The sequence below is a fragment of the Vespula pensylvanica genome, chromosome 18 (assembly GCF_014466175.1).
Source record: "Vespula pensylvanica isolate Volc-1 chromosome 18, ASM1446617v1, whole genome shotgun sequence".
NCBI classification, from domain to species: Eukaryota; Metazoa; Arthropoda; class Insecta; order Hymenoptera; family Vespidae; genus Vespula; species Vespula pensylvanica.
The window spans coordinates 2302699-2315721 of record NC_057702.1 but is presented as its reverse complement, the minus strand read 5'-3'; the positions used below and the strand labels follow the sequence as shown (position 1 = coordinate 2315721).

Genomic DNA, 13023 nt, shown 5'->3' with positions numbered 1-13023 from the left:
ATATATATATATATATAACGAGTGGCCAAAATAGTGATCGACGAAGCTACGAGTAATCGCGTCAACGGTCGTGCTCAGAAGTCTATAATTTGTGTGCTTGACAGAATCGCATCTCTCTCTCTCTCTCTCTCTCTCTCTCTCTCTTTCTCTCTCATTCTAACGTGCCATTGAGAGCTACGTAAGTAGTCAAAAAAAAGAAAGAAAGAAGAAAAGGAAGAAATATATATATATATATATATATGAAAGAGTAGAGCAAGAGAGAGAAGGGGCAGAGTGCGTAAAAGAAAGAGAGAGAGAGAAAGAGAAAAAAAAATGAAAAAGAGGGAGGACCGCCCCCCTGCTTGGAGGAACTTGAGACGCGATTGTTGTACGCCGCGTGCACGTCGCGCATACGCAAGGTATTGTCCCTAGTTAGAGGCCACCGGAAGTCACCGGAAGACGATGAACTAACGGAAGACCCTGGGCCTTCTTTCTCTCTCTCTCTCTCTCTTTCTTTCTTTTCTTCTTTTTCTTTTTGGGACCTCCTCCTCGATAGAAGAAGGAGGAGGAACCTTTTTCGTACCCGGCAGCTTGTCTCTTTTCCATTCTCTCGTTTCAAACAGGGGAGACTCTCGACTTAACGATTTCTCAGCTCTCCTATCGGCTTTCTTCAAGAGTTCAAGGTCAACGTTCTAGAAAATCGAAGATAACTACGTGCCACGAGAATTTGAAGTTTTCGAGAGAATCGATAAGATGGAAATAAAGAGAGAGAGGGAGAGGGAAAGAGAGAAGGAGATAAGGAAGGCAATCAATCGAGCGTCTTTTCCTAAGCTAAGAATTAGGTTGCCAGGTCAAGATCGAGTTAGAGAGAACAAGGAGAAGATCCAGATGTGTACGATAATATTCTACGGTGGCACGCGAACAACCGGAAGACGATCAAGTAGGGAAGATCCGGTATATATATATATATATATACATATATATAATATATATATGTATGTATGTATGTATGTACGTATGTACGTTCGTTCGTTCTTCTCTTCGTGCACGCGCTTGTTACTAACCTTCCTTTCATTCCATACTCCTCCCACTAATGTGAAATCTATTTTAAGAAAGTAAGACTAGAACGCCTCGATGGAACTATCCGTTTTATAGACCAATGTTGTAAAAAAAATCGTTCCATGAAAAACACAAGAAACGGTCGAGAAAAAAAGAAAAAGAGAATAGTAATAAACAACGACCACTACGATGACAACAACCATGACGTAGAGAAATCAAAATCAGAAATCGATACTACGAGCTTAATAACCATTGCAACAAAGTGTTAGCTTATTGGAAATCGTGTTTTAGCCACGTGCTGCCGCTGTTGCTGTTGCTGTTGCTGCTGCTGCTGCTGTTGCCAGTACTACGGTGTGGCAGGACAGCGTGCAAATATTGATGCATTAACAATGCAAGCTAATTATGTTTTGGTTCGAGTGCACCATAGCCTTGGTCGTCCAGTAACACTGTACTTCCGTGTGGATCCGGTGTCGACGGTACTGATGGCGATGGCGATGGTGGGAGAAAGGGAGAACCACCACTACCACCACCACCACCACCACCGCCACCACCATCATCACCACCACCACCACCACCACCATCACCACCACCACCACCGTCGTCCTGGTGGGTTCGAAGTTTGCTGTGCCCACCAGCAGCTCGGCCATTCTACTATTGTGATCCAGGCTTTGGTACACAGCCGGAGGCTGGCTCGCAGCCGCAACTCGCCGTTAAATTAATTTTATCTCATGTCCCACATTAATTTTCTATCTATCTCTTTCTCTCTCTCTCTCTCTCTCTCTCTCTCTCTCTCTCTCTCTCTCTCTCACTCTGTTAGCTAGGCTGTTACGTGAAAGCTAATGCCAACTTGATATCCATAATAACCAGAGGGTGATACCACCGTTTGTTATTATTTTTTTACAATGTATATACTCTTATAATGCATATGAAATGTAAAATTTTTATTCACTTTTTGTTCCATTCCGTTTTGTTTTATTTTGTTTTATTTTGTTTATTTCCTTTCTTCTTCGTCCCTTTTTTTCTTCTTATTCTTTTTGTCTTTTTTCGTTTTGTTTTATTTTATTCGAAAAAAAAAAGAAAAGAAAAGAAAAGAAAGGAAAGAGAGAGCAAAAATATAAAAACAATTTTTATGCAATTTTTATCCCACGACGATTCTTATTCGTTGTGAAATGGTTAAGTATAATTCTTGTCTTTAAATTGATCAATGATTTCTCTAGTTCTGTGCTGTTCTAGGTTGAATCGTATCAGAAGTTAATGAAATGTATCCAATTGAGCCATTAGTTCAATCGTCCTTTTACTTGCCATCGTTAAACGTTTCTGACACTGGTATACATATACGTACATATATATATAATATATATATATATATATATAAATATATTATATATATAATATATGTATATATTATTTTGATTATAACTTCTCAACGAACTCGAGTCGAGGAGAACGATAAATTTAATAGCGTGGATCGCAGTGGAAAGACCGAAAGCTTGCACACGCATACGAGTTCGTATACGTTCAACGAGGTCCAGAGAGAGAGAATGAGAGAAAGAGAGAAAGAGAAAGAGAGAGAGAGAGAGGAAGTGCTATGCTTGTCCGTGCCAAAAACTTTTAACCAAACTCGATTATTTTGAGTTTAATTAAAGCTCGCGTTAAGCGACAGGCCGCTTAATTATTCCTCGACCATTCGAACGAAGCCGTTACGAAATTCTGCCAAATGATGGATCGTGCTTGCGTTAAGAAGACAAAAAAAAAAGAAAAGAAAAGAAAAAACAAAAAAAAAAAGCAAAAAAGAAGAAGTGACAGTTGTATAAAAATTCGTGAATAATAATATCCATTGAAAATTTTTAATGGAGGAAAAAAAAAAACTTACATTTTGAATGAAACAGGAATTGTCTCTCTCTCTCTCGTTGATATATCTCTCTTTTCTTTTTTCTTTCTCTTTTTAATTATTAAACGCACGTTTTAATCTAATTGGATTCTTATTTAAGATACTCATGTACCATCGTTCGATTCTCAGTAATAAATATTTTTTTCCCTAACTTTGCTTAGAAAACTAAGAGAACTTGGTCGAAGATCGAAGTACAAAAACCCCTACGGATATTATCAGCCCTTCGGTTAACGTATAAGGGTAGAACTCGTAGGAAGGAAGGAAGGAAGGAAGGAAGGAAGGAAGGAAAGAAGGGAAGGGGAACAGATGTTTTTGAGCGCGAGCCAACATCGTAATCTATGTTCCGCAACATCGTAATTAAGGAAAAATGAATGTTCCATTTTCCTCCGAGTTACGACGACCATCTTCTCTTTAAATTAATCGCGTTTCATCGGATCAGAACAACTGTTTTTTTCTTTTTTCTTGATAATAATAATAATCAATCATATTCAATCGTAATCTACGACGATCAGTTATTTAATATTCGATGCTCCAATATTTGCAATCTTTTTGTTTTTTAATTCTCTTTTCGTTTCCCTCCTTTTCGATCATTTCGAAAAATCCAAGAGATTTATTCGCATTTATTCGGTCAAATAAATTGCAAAGTAAAGAATCGAATCGTGTTCTTACGATCTATCTCACGTTTCGAACATAAACAAGGAAATAACAATGGTCGTTGTTGACCGTCCCTCCATCGAATTTCATTCCTTACTTACATTCACGCATCCCTTAAGGTCTGACCATTTTTCCGTGACTGGTTAGATAAAGCGAATTTAAAAGTTTAAAATCAACGGGGTGGTTGCTTTCCGATCTTCGGAAGTAGAGAAAGGAGAATAGAAAATAGAATATACTCTCGTCTCTCTCTCTCTCTCTCTCTCTCTCTCTTCCTTTAGATTTCTTCTCTCTTTCGATAATAAGATACGATCTGATCGTTTTACTATCGCGTTTGCCCTGTACAATGAAATACGAAATGGAAATAGAGAAATCGTACGAGAAGAAGAGGGACTTTGACTATTTTCTGGACAATGATTCTTAAAAAGAAAAAAGAAAAAAAGAAAAACCAATATAGAGAAAGAGTCTAACTATTCATATGTTCACAAAATACAAAAAAAAAATATATATATATATATATATATAAATCTAATGAAATTTAGAAACAAACAGTGCAGCTTGTCCTTTATATTTTTTACTTAATAATAGATAAGAACAACGACAAAAATAACATCAACTACAACGATAACGACAGCAAGAAATAACAAGAAAATAAATGAAAAAGAAAATAAAGAATAAAAAAAAAAAAAAAGTATCTACGACACAAAGCTCCGTGCGAACAGGATGATATATAGAGAATACCAAAAGGGACATCCCTCTCGTTCGGACAATCTATCGTCAGATTCGCAATTCGATAGATAAGAAGTTAGATATCTCAGTAGTCGTTCCATCACGTGTGCGAATAGAGACCAAACTTGAATTCTATTCATGTTAGTTGGAAGAATGGCATCGTGATTCTATTCAATAGTAAAAGAGAGAGAAAGAAAGAGAGAAAGAGACAGACGATGCAGTTGGTAAGAGGAGGGGAGGGGTAGAGAGGGGTTGGATGGAAACCATCTGGGAAATCGTATATCTTCGATCTAATGGTACTCTCTAACATCAAGCAATATCCGCAATTGTGGAAGAGTAATCGATCGAAGGACACTATTCTCAAGATATATATATATATATATATTTTTTTTTTCTTTTTCTTTTTTCTTTTTTTTCAAAACGGAGAAATTCTAACACCCTGGTACACTCCACCCTTTCATACACATTTTTTCTCTTCTTCTCTTTTTTCTTTTCTTCTATTTTTTTTTTTTTATCCCTGTGTCTACAAAAACGTCAGTGAAGTCAGTGAAAATGTCAAACGAAATGTTTCTATTCGAAGTCAATAAAAAAACGGAGACCTGTATGTAACCTGTATAGATGTATATATATATATATAACGTTAGACGATTCTACGTTAGACGATCGCATTTTAGAAACAGAGAGGTTAGACGAGGAGGTAGAGAAAAGGGGAGAGTTGTTATAGGCGTGAAAGTTTATTGTCTGAGGCTGAGAGGAACCCCCCATTGAGTGAAGTTCGATCGGAACGTAATTGAAATTTCACTTAACTCTCCTTTACCATGTTTGGTTATATATCTACGAGTTTATAGATATTTTTATCTATGTGTATGTGTGTGTGTGTGTGTGTGAAGGAGAAAAAGAAAGTTAATTAATAAAAAATTGTTCAGATAGATCGAGGATTATTATCCATATGTTTTTTTTTTTTATGGAAACAGTAGCATATATGTTACTCGAACAGAGAGTAGTGAAGAGGGAGGGGGTTAAAAGTCAACGTACCCTTTTTCCGACGTTTCAAAGAAAAATAATAATAATAAAAAAAAAAAAAAAAGAAAAAGAAAAAAAAAGAGAGAGGGAGAAAAAAGAAGAGGAAAAGAAGAAAAAAGCTCGGAGAAGAAGAGACACGAAAATTTTGCGAAGGGCTTGATCGAGAGAAGGGTACCTTTTTCTTCTATTATCTTTTTCAAGGGTTGCGTATCTCTCACGCGAGGTGATCATTCGGTAGTTATTGTGTGTATTGCGGTTTATCCAATGATTCGAAAGAAAAATTTGACGAAGGCGTGAGAAAGATGAAGGCCTTACGTTCGCTCTTTTCGAAAAGTTAACATAATTTACGTATAATTGTTTTCATTGAGAAAGAAACAGATAGATAGATAGATAGATAGATAGATAGATAGATAGATAGATAGATAGATAGATAGATAGATAGATAGATAGATGAAGAAAAAGAAAAAGAAAAAGAGAGAATGAAAATATTCTTCTCTTTCATTGTAATTGGCTTTTGATCGTCGCAACACTCGTGACTTTGTCAAAGAGGAGAAAAATAAAGTAAAAATCGAGGAGTTCGATAAATATCGAAAAAGATCAACGATTCCTTCACCCTCCGCTAACGTAACAGAAAGACATACACACACACACACATACGTATATACACGTATAACACAGCAGGACCAAGAAAGAAGATTCAATTTCGCCAGTCTCCGCGTCGATTTAAAACGAATGCTCATCAAATACGAATCGTTGAAAGTGGAAAGTGAGGGGAATGTAACGACGTGTTGCACCCCTATCACCCTCCCTCCTTCTCTCCCTCGTCCCCCCTTTTTCTCGAAATATTGAAATCTCGCTAATAGGCTAATATTTATCGAGAAAATCTTTCGCAAGAAAAGAAGATCAAAAAAAAGAAAGAAAGAAAGAGAAAAGGGGGAGTGAAAGATGAGTGATGCTTAGACGGATAATATATAATATATAATATATAATAAATACTATATATAATATTTTTTTCTTTTCTCTCTCTCTCTCTTTTATTTTTTTATTTCGTTGAGTCCTTTTTCTCTTCGTTTTTCTTTATACAAAATTACAACTAGCTCACGAAATATTCTAGAGAGATTGATCTAGGTACATTGAGCTATAGGATTCCTAGGACAGGGGACATTGAAATTCGATGGTAGAAATCGAATGGTTTGGTCAATACACGCGAGACAGAAAGAGACAGACAGACAGACAGACAGAGAGAGACAGACAGAGAGAGAGAGAGAGAGAGAGAGACTCATGTTGAAACGGAACCGCGTGCGTAGGACATCAAACGCAGAATCGAGTCCTTTGATCACTCGCTCTGTCATTCAGATGGCTCTCGACTAACACGACCGATTGCAGGCAACCAAGTCCAACCCCATCCCCCTTGTCCCGTTATCGAGGTGTTAAGAAATTCATTATCGTGTCATCGACAATGTTTGATTGGTCCTATCGCTGTGATCGCGTTTAACTCATAATTTTAACAAACGATTCCTCTCTATCGAAACGTTTTCTCTTTCTTTTCAATTTCTTTTCATTTTCTTTAGTTTATTTTACATTTTTTTTTTGTTCTGTTTTTTCTCTCTCTCTCTCTATCTCTCTCTCTCTCTCTCTCTCTCTCTCTTTTTCTCTAAAAATCGTTGTAACTCTTGAAAATAAGTACGATTATGTCTCGATATACTTAGAGAGCGAGATTTCCGATTAAATGACCAAAGATGGCAATGACGTTCGGACATGGACGATTAATCGTTTCCAACAGAGTCCTAGCAATATTACATCGCAACATATATATGTGTGTGTATATGTGTGTGTGTGTATATATATACTTATGGGTATAATGACGCCAACGTCCGATAACCCACAGCTAAGCGAAATGGCTTACATAGCGAAGCACTCAGAAAGGTTTGCCGTTTTTCTTCGATATATCGAAAAAAGCTAAGACAAGATGATATAAAGGAGCTGCTTCTTGCTCGAGTTTCTACGATATACACATGGTGTATATCGACGGATACATAAATCTATGATATTCTAATGGCGAGAACCTACATCTTACTGTTATCGGAAAGTAAAGAATCGATATTTATCAAGTGCCTAAAATCGTCGTTAAATTTTCTCCGATTCGTTAAAACACTGAAAATAAGAAGTATAGAGAGACGAGGAAGAAGTAAAAAATAAAAAAAAAAAATAAAAAAAGAGAAGAAAAGACGAGAAAGAGAGAGAAAAGAAAAGAGAAATTTACGATAGGACACGAATCGAAGGAATCGAACGACTATATATACGCTCGTTGGTATATTCCCCTGATTTTCTCTCATCCTAATGGGCACCCGTTTCTGAGGGTACTCGAGCCCGTGTAATTGCTAGAATCCACGAGCCCGCTACTACACCGCATTTACGCGTTATGCGGGGTGGGTGCGTGTCGAGCATCGGTGACGGCGGCAGCATCGTTGATCGACCACCTACTGGGTGTCCCTGAAGTTTTTACACGCGCTCCTTTTAACTAAAAATTGTTCTCGATAATACTCCAACATCATCTCCTTTCATTATCATCGAAACACAATGGTATACGTATAAATTAAATCGATCGAATAACAGATTAGATCGCTTTATGTTATCGATCGATAATATAAATAGACAAAAAAAAAAAAAAAAGAGAGAGATACTAAAACACAGGCGATATGTAGTAATGAATATTCGATATCCGATCGATCGTCCGACCGGAAATGATATCTTAACGCGATCAATTATTTATTACGAAACAATTACGTACGTAAGTATCTATCTGTATGTTTCGAGATTAGAACTATGTTGAAAAAAGAAAAAAAAAAAAAGAAAAAAAATGATGAGGAGGAGAGGTGAGGAGAAGAGCAAAAATCGACGCGATAGTATGATCGAGAATGTGAGGGTGGGATGGGAGGGTGGTAAGGATTAAACGACGATCATCGAGTCCGAGATGTATAATATAACCAGAGGGTTAAACTCCCTCTTTCTCTCTCTCTCTCTCTCTCTCTCTCTCTCTCTCTCTATTTCTCATAGAAGGGAGTAGTGGTTAGTGGAAAGAAAAAAAAAAAAAGAAAAAAAAAGAAGATGGAGGGGTTAAACGAGAAGCCACTAGAAAACAATCCCTTCATCGCATTCGCGGATGCTCTTTTCTTTCATTCTCCCGGTCTTCTTTCTCTGTCGTTCTCACTCTCTGCCACTATATATCCTTGTCTCCTTCTTTCTTTCTTTTTCTATTTCTTTCTTTCTTTCTTTCTTTCTCTATTTCTTTCTTTCTTTCTTTCTTTCTCCTTTTTTCTTTTTTATTATTTTTTTTTTTTTTTACTTTAGCAAGCCGACAGATGGCTCGGCCGCGTTTTTGTTTCAAGGCTCGCGCCAACAATCGTCGCATTACCGGAACAAAACGACTCGACGATCGGTCCTTTGGAAAAGAGAAGAGGAACGGGTTCATGTGTGTTCGTACGTAGTGTGTGTGTGTGTGTGTGAGAGAGAGAGAGAAAGAGAGAAAGAGAGAAGGAAGGAAACAAAGCGAGAGAGAGAATCATGGTGGTTCAGGAAGTTCCCGATCGGCCATATCATTTCGTTCGTTGAACGTAACACATGTCCAAACATAGAAAAAAAGAACCATCGATTTATTAGATCGTCCAGTTAGAAACAATGACCACTAATAATAATAATAATAATAATAATAACAGTAATAATAATGGTGATGATGGTGACGACGATGACGACGATGACGATGATAATAACAATAACAATAACTCGCTTTGCGTGTCGTTCTTGCAAGTGCAACGAACCGATCTCTAACCCATGACACAGGGTCAGGCTCGATTGTCTTTCAGGCGGGTGTAATCGTTACCGTTTGTTGCGAGAATCCTTTTTGCCGATTGTACTCGCATATGTTTCGTTTTATCGATAATAAGTGTAGCTTTGTAAGTGCGTATGCACATGTAACGCGCGTATCTCGCGTATGAGAGAGAAAGAGTAAGGGAAAAAGAAAAAAAAAGAATATATCGTGTGAATGATCAAAGTAAATTGAAAGAAAAAGAATCGTTTGGGGCAGTCGACTTTTTTTTTTCTTTCTTTCTTTTTCATTTATTTTTTTCTTTTCTTTTTTTGCTGTTCTTCTTCTACTTTTTATTATTATTATTATTATTATTATTATTATTATTATTATTATTATTATTATTAATATTATAATTCACAGGATATGACAATGCGCTCCTTTGTAGAATATTTAACGAGACACGTCAAACTTTATAATTTATATTTCTCTTTAAATCGTTCATGAAAAATGATTCCCCTTTTCTGTTTACGTTTACAGTGGATCACGTCGACGAGGAAATAAAAATCAAGGGATGGCGTTAGCCGAACGCAATAATGATCTACTTGTCTTCGACTCCTAACGGGGTTTTACGACGGTCCTTTCTTACACGATGAGAAGGAAACGTGATGAGGTTGCGATCAATCACGGGTTTACGAGATTTTTGTTTTTCTTAGAAGAGAACACACACACACACACACACACACACAAATATAGATATTACGACGTACGAAAGATTCCTATATATAAGTGATCCTATATCCTGATCGATAATTATCTCGTAAAATAATTTTATCATTTTCTCGAAAGAATGATTACGCTAATAAGAGAAAACGAAATATCCATTAACCATTCACGTGACATTATTTTTAACCAAAGATTTTTCACTAACAAATGGATCGATTTAAAGTATGTACCACTTAGGTGCATACATACATACATACATACATACATACATACATAAATATATTTGTCGTATTCATGAATATGACACGTGGATACGTGTGAGAGTTAGTCGAGATCGGGCCAGGTCAGAGGCACACGAAGAATCTCCCCTCTAATGGATTTCACTCATTTTTCTCCCCCATCTCGTAGTAAGAAAAAGGAAAGAGTGAGAAAGATAGACAGAGAAAGAGAGAGAGAGAGAGAGAGAGAGAAAGAGAAAGAACATCGACACCAACCCCTAAAGCGAAGCATAGTCTCAACGATTCCTTAAGGGCCAGCTCGTTCTACGCGATATCGTTTATTCATCATTCGTTCGATTCTCGAAAAATATTAAAAGAAAAATCTATAAAAAGACGAACGCTTAAAAATAAAGAAAAAAGAGAGAGAGAGAGAGAGAGAGAAACTAAAAAAAAAAAAAAAAGAAATGAGAGATGTTTTTATAAAATCGATAAAAAATCATTGCTCGTATCTATGTATGTTATATATATTAATTTATTGTTCTTCTTTATTTTTTCACTTCTTAGCAAAAGTTGATCGATTCAATAGCAAGACTTATGGCCGATTGCGATTTCGAAAAGATAAACAGTTTCGATCGGAAATCGTCGAGTGGTTATAAACATACATACGTGACTAATTCTATTATCGATTTTTTAACGATACCACGATTCTGCTATTCCCTGTTATACATATATGTAAAAGATTTTTGCGAGTATATATAAAAAAAAAAAAAAAAAAAAAAAAAAAGGAAAGGAATAGAATGAAAAGAAGTAGAAATCATTTCGAAATAGGAAAAAAAAAAAAAACAAAAACAAAAAGGAAATAGAAAGAAAGAAAGAAAAAGAGAGAGTACAAGATAAAAGAAAAATTTCATCGAGAATTTCAGCAAGTTTTTTCATTTCGTTAATCCGAAAATCGGCATTGAAGATTTGTCTTCATTCAATATTACGTATGTCTTCCTGATTCAGACCTTTCACAATTAATCTTATCAATACTGACACGCGATACTATCTGGAAGTATCCTCTCTCTCTCTCTTTCTTTCATAGTGAACACGAACGAGATATCAAGATTCATCGGATCGTTGATAAACAACTGAAAGTTTGAGATGCATTGTCGCATTAAAGAAAAAAGAGAAAAAAAAATAAAATAAAAAAGAGAAAAAAAAAAGAAAAAGAAAAAGAAAGGAAAAGATTCTTTCTACGAAAGTCAAGTAGTTTTACTATCTTTACCATTTTTTCTTCTTTTTATTTCTCGTTTTTCCTTTTATTTTTCTATTTTTTTGTTTTTTTTTTGTTTCTGTTCCTTTCTTTTTTGTACTTTAGATTGAAAGATTCAGATGATAAAACGTCTAGGACGTCGAATTTAGCTCGTTGTTTTATAATCAACGATGATCGTCGTACGCTTTCTTCTATTATTATCAAGATGCTCGTAGGTACCTCTTTTCTTCGTCGAAAACGCAGTGAAAGCATGCGAGTTACGTGCGTTCTTTCAAGATTGCGTGCCACATAGTATTCTTCTTGAGAAGAACGAGAGAGAGAGAGAGAGAGAGAGAGAGAGAGAGAGAGAAGAGAAAAGAAGCGATGGATAATATAAGAGAGATAGAAAGAGCAAGTCGATAAGGCAAATAGGCACTTGCTAAAGTTCGCCGAACAAGAAATGACACAAATTACATGGATCACCTTCGTAACACTCTCACATAACGCGCGCACACGCACACACACACACATATATATATGCATATATAGAACTAATTCCTTTTTCTATTTCGAAATAACTCGAGTTGGAAGATGAAAAATGATCTATTGTTTTTCGCAGAAACAGATATTGCCGTATTATTTTTCATGATCTAAATTTAATCAAATATCTTTTTTCTTTCTTTTTCTTTTTCTTCTCTTTGTATCATTACAAAATCGAAACGAAACGAAACGATGTGTAAATCATTTCAACGATACTCACAGCCGTTCTCGTAAAGTCCTGTTCATCGAGCCAAAAGTCGACATAATTACACATCTTGATTATTGCAATTTAGCATGACGTTTTAATTAACATATAATTCGCTCTCATATATACATATATATATATATACATATACATATATGTATATATGTAAAGTATGTAAAATAAAATAAAGAGAATCGAGATGGTCCGTTCGAATCGTACGATTGTATAATACGAATAAAATCAAACGTTCAAATCAATCGGGCAAATTTCTAATATCTCTATCTCTTTTTCTTTCTTTTACTTAATCTCCCAATCTCTAGCTATCTCTAACTATCTCTAGCTATCTCTATTAGATCCCGTAGATCGATCAAATTTTTTATGTAAATATAATACTTCAAAGCAATTTTCTACCGATCGCGAACAGAGTCGAGCTCGTACTGTTAACTCAAATCAATTCGTAATTCGTCGTAACTTATTACCAATACATATAACACTTCTCTCTCGTCTATGTAAGTGAACGATATTATCTAAAAAGATTAGGAACCGATTAATATTATTCGACCAACAGTTTCTATATTTTTTCTACAATACTTACAAACATATACATATATATATATATATATATCCTATATTGTAGCCTGACATTTTAAAAATCTGAAATTAATCTTCGCTGATAAGAAAGTCGATACGTTAAAGATAAAAAAAAAGAAAGCCAATCGTAGTGACCACAATTCTCTACAAATTTGAAAACGCACGTTGATGATGATACTAATGAGCGTGAGATATGATAACCGTCGAAGACACTTATAAACGTAATATCTTTGCTGATTTTGAATTAGAAATTTCGGGATAATTAATCAAATAAAATTGTACGTATCAAATAAAAATATACGTAAGTCGAGTTGAATAATAAACACGATTATATCAATGATTTTCAATATAGCAAACGTAATACATACTAGG

At 35.5% G+C, this 13023-nt stretch overlaps 1 long non-coding RNA gene across 1 annotated transcript in view; it reads right to left on the bottom strand.

Moving 5' to 3' along the window:
- Positions 1 to 12208, bottom strand: part of LOC122635400 — a 20459-nt gene extending 8251 nt beyond the window's left edge. The window contains exon 1 of the long non-coding RNA XR_006328662.1: positions 12076 to 12208. This is a non-coding gene — a long non-coding RNA (uncharacterized LOC122635400). The remainder of the gene's footprint in view (positions 1 to 12075) is intronic.
- Positions 12209 to 13023: the final 815 nt, after the last annotated feature.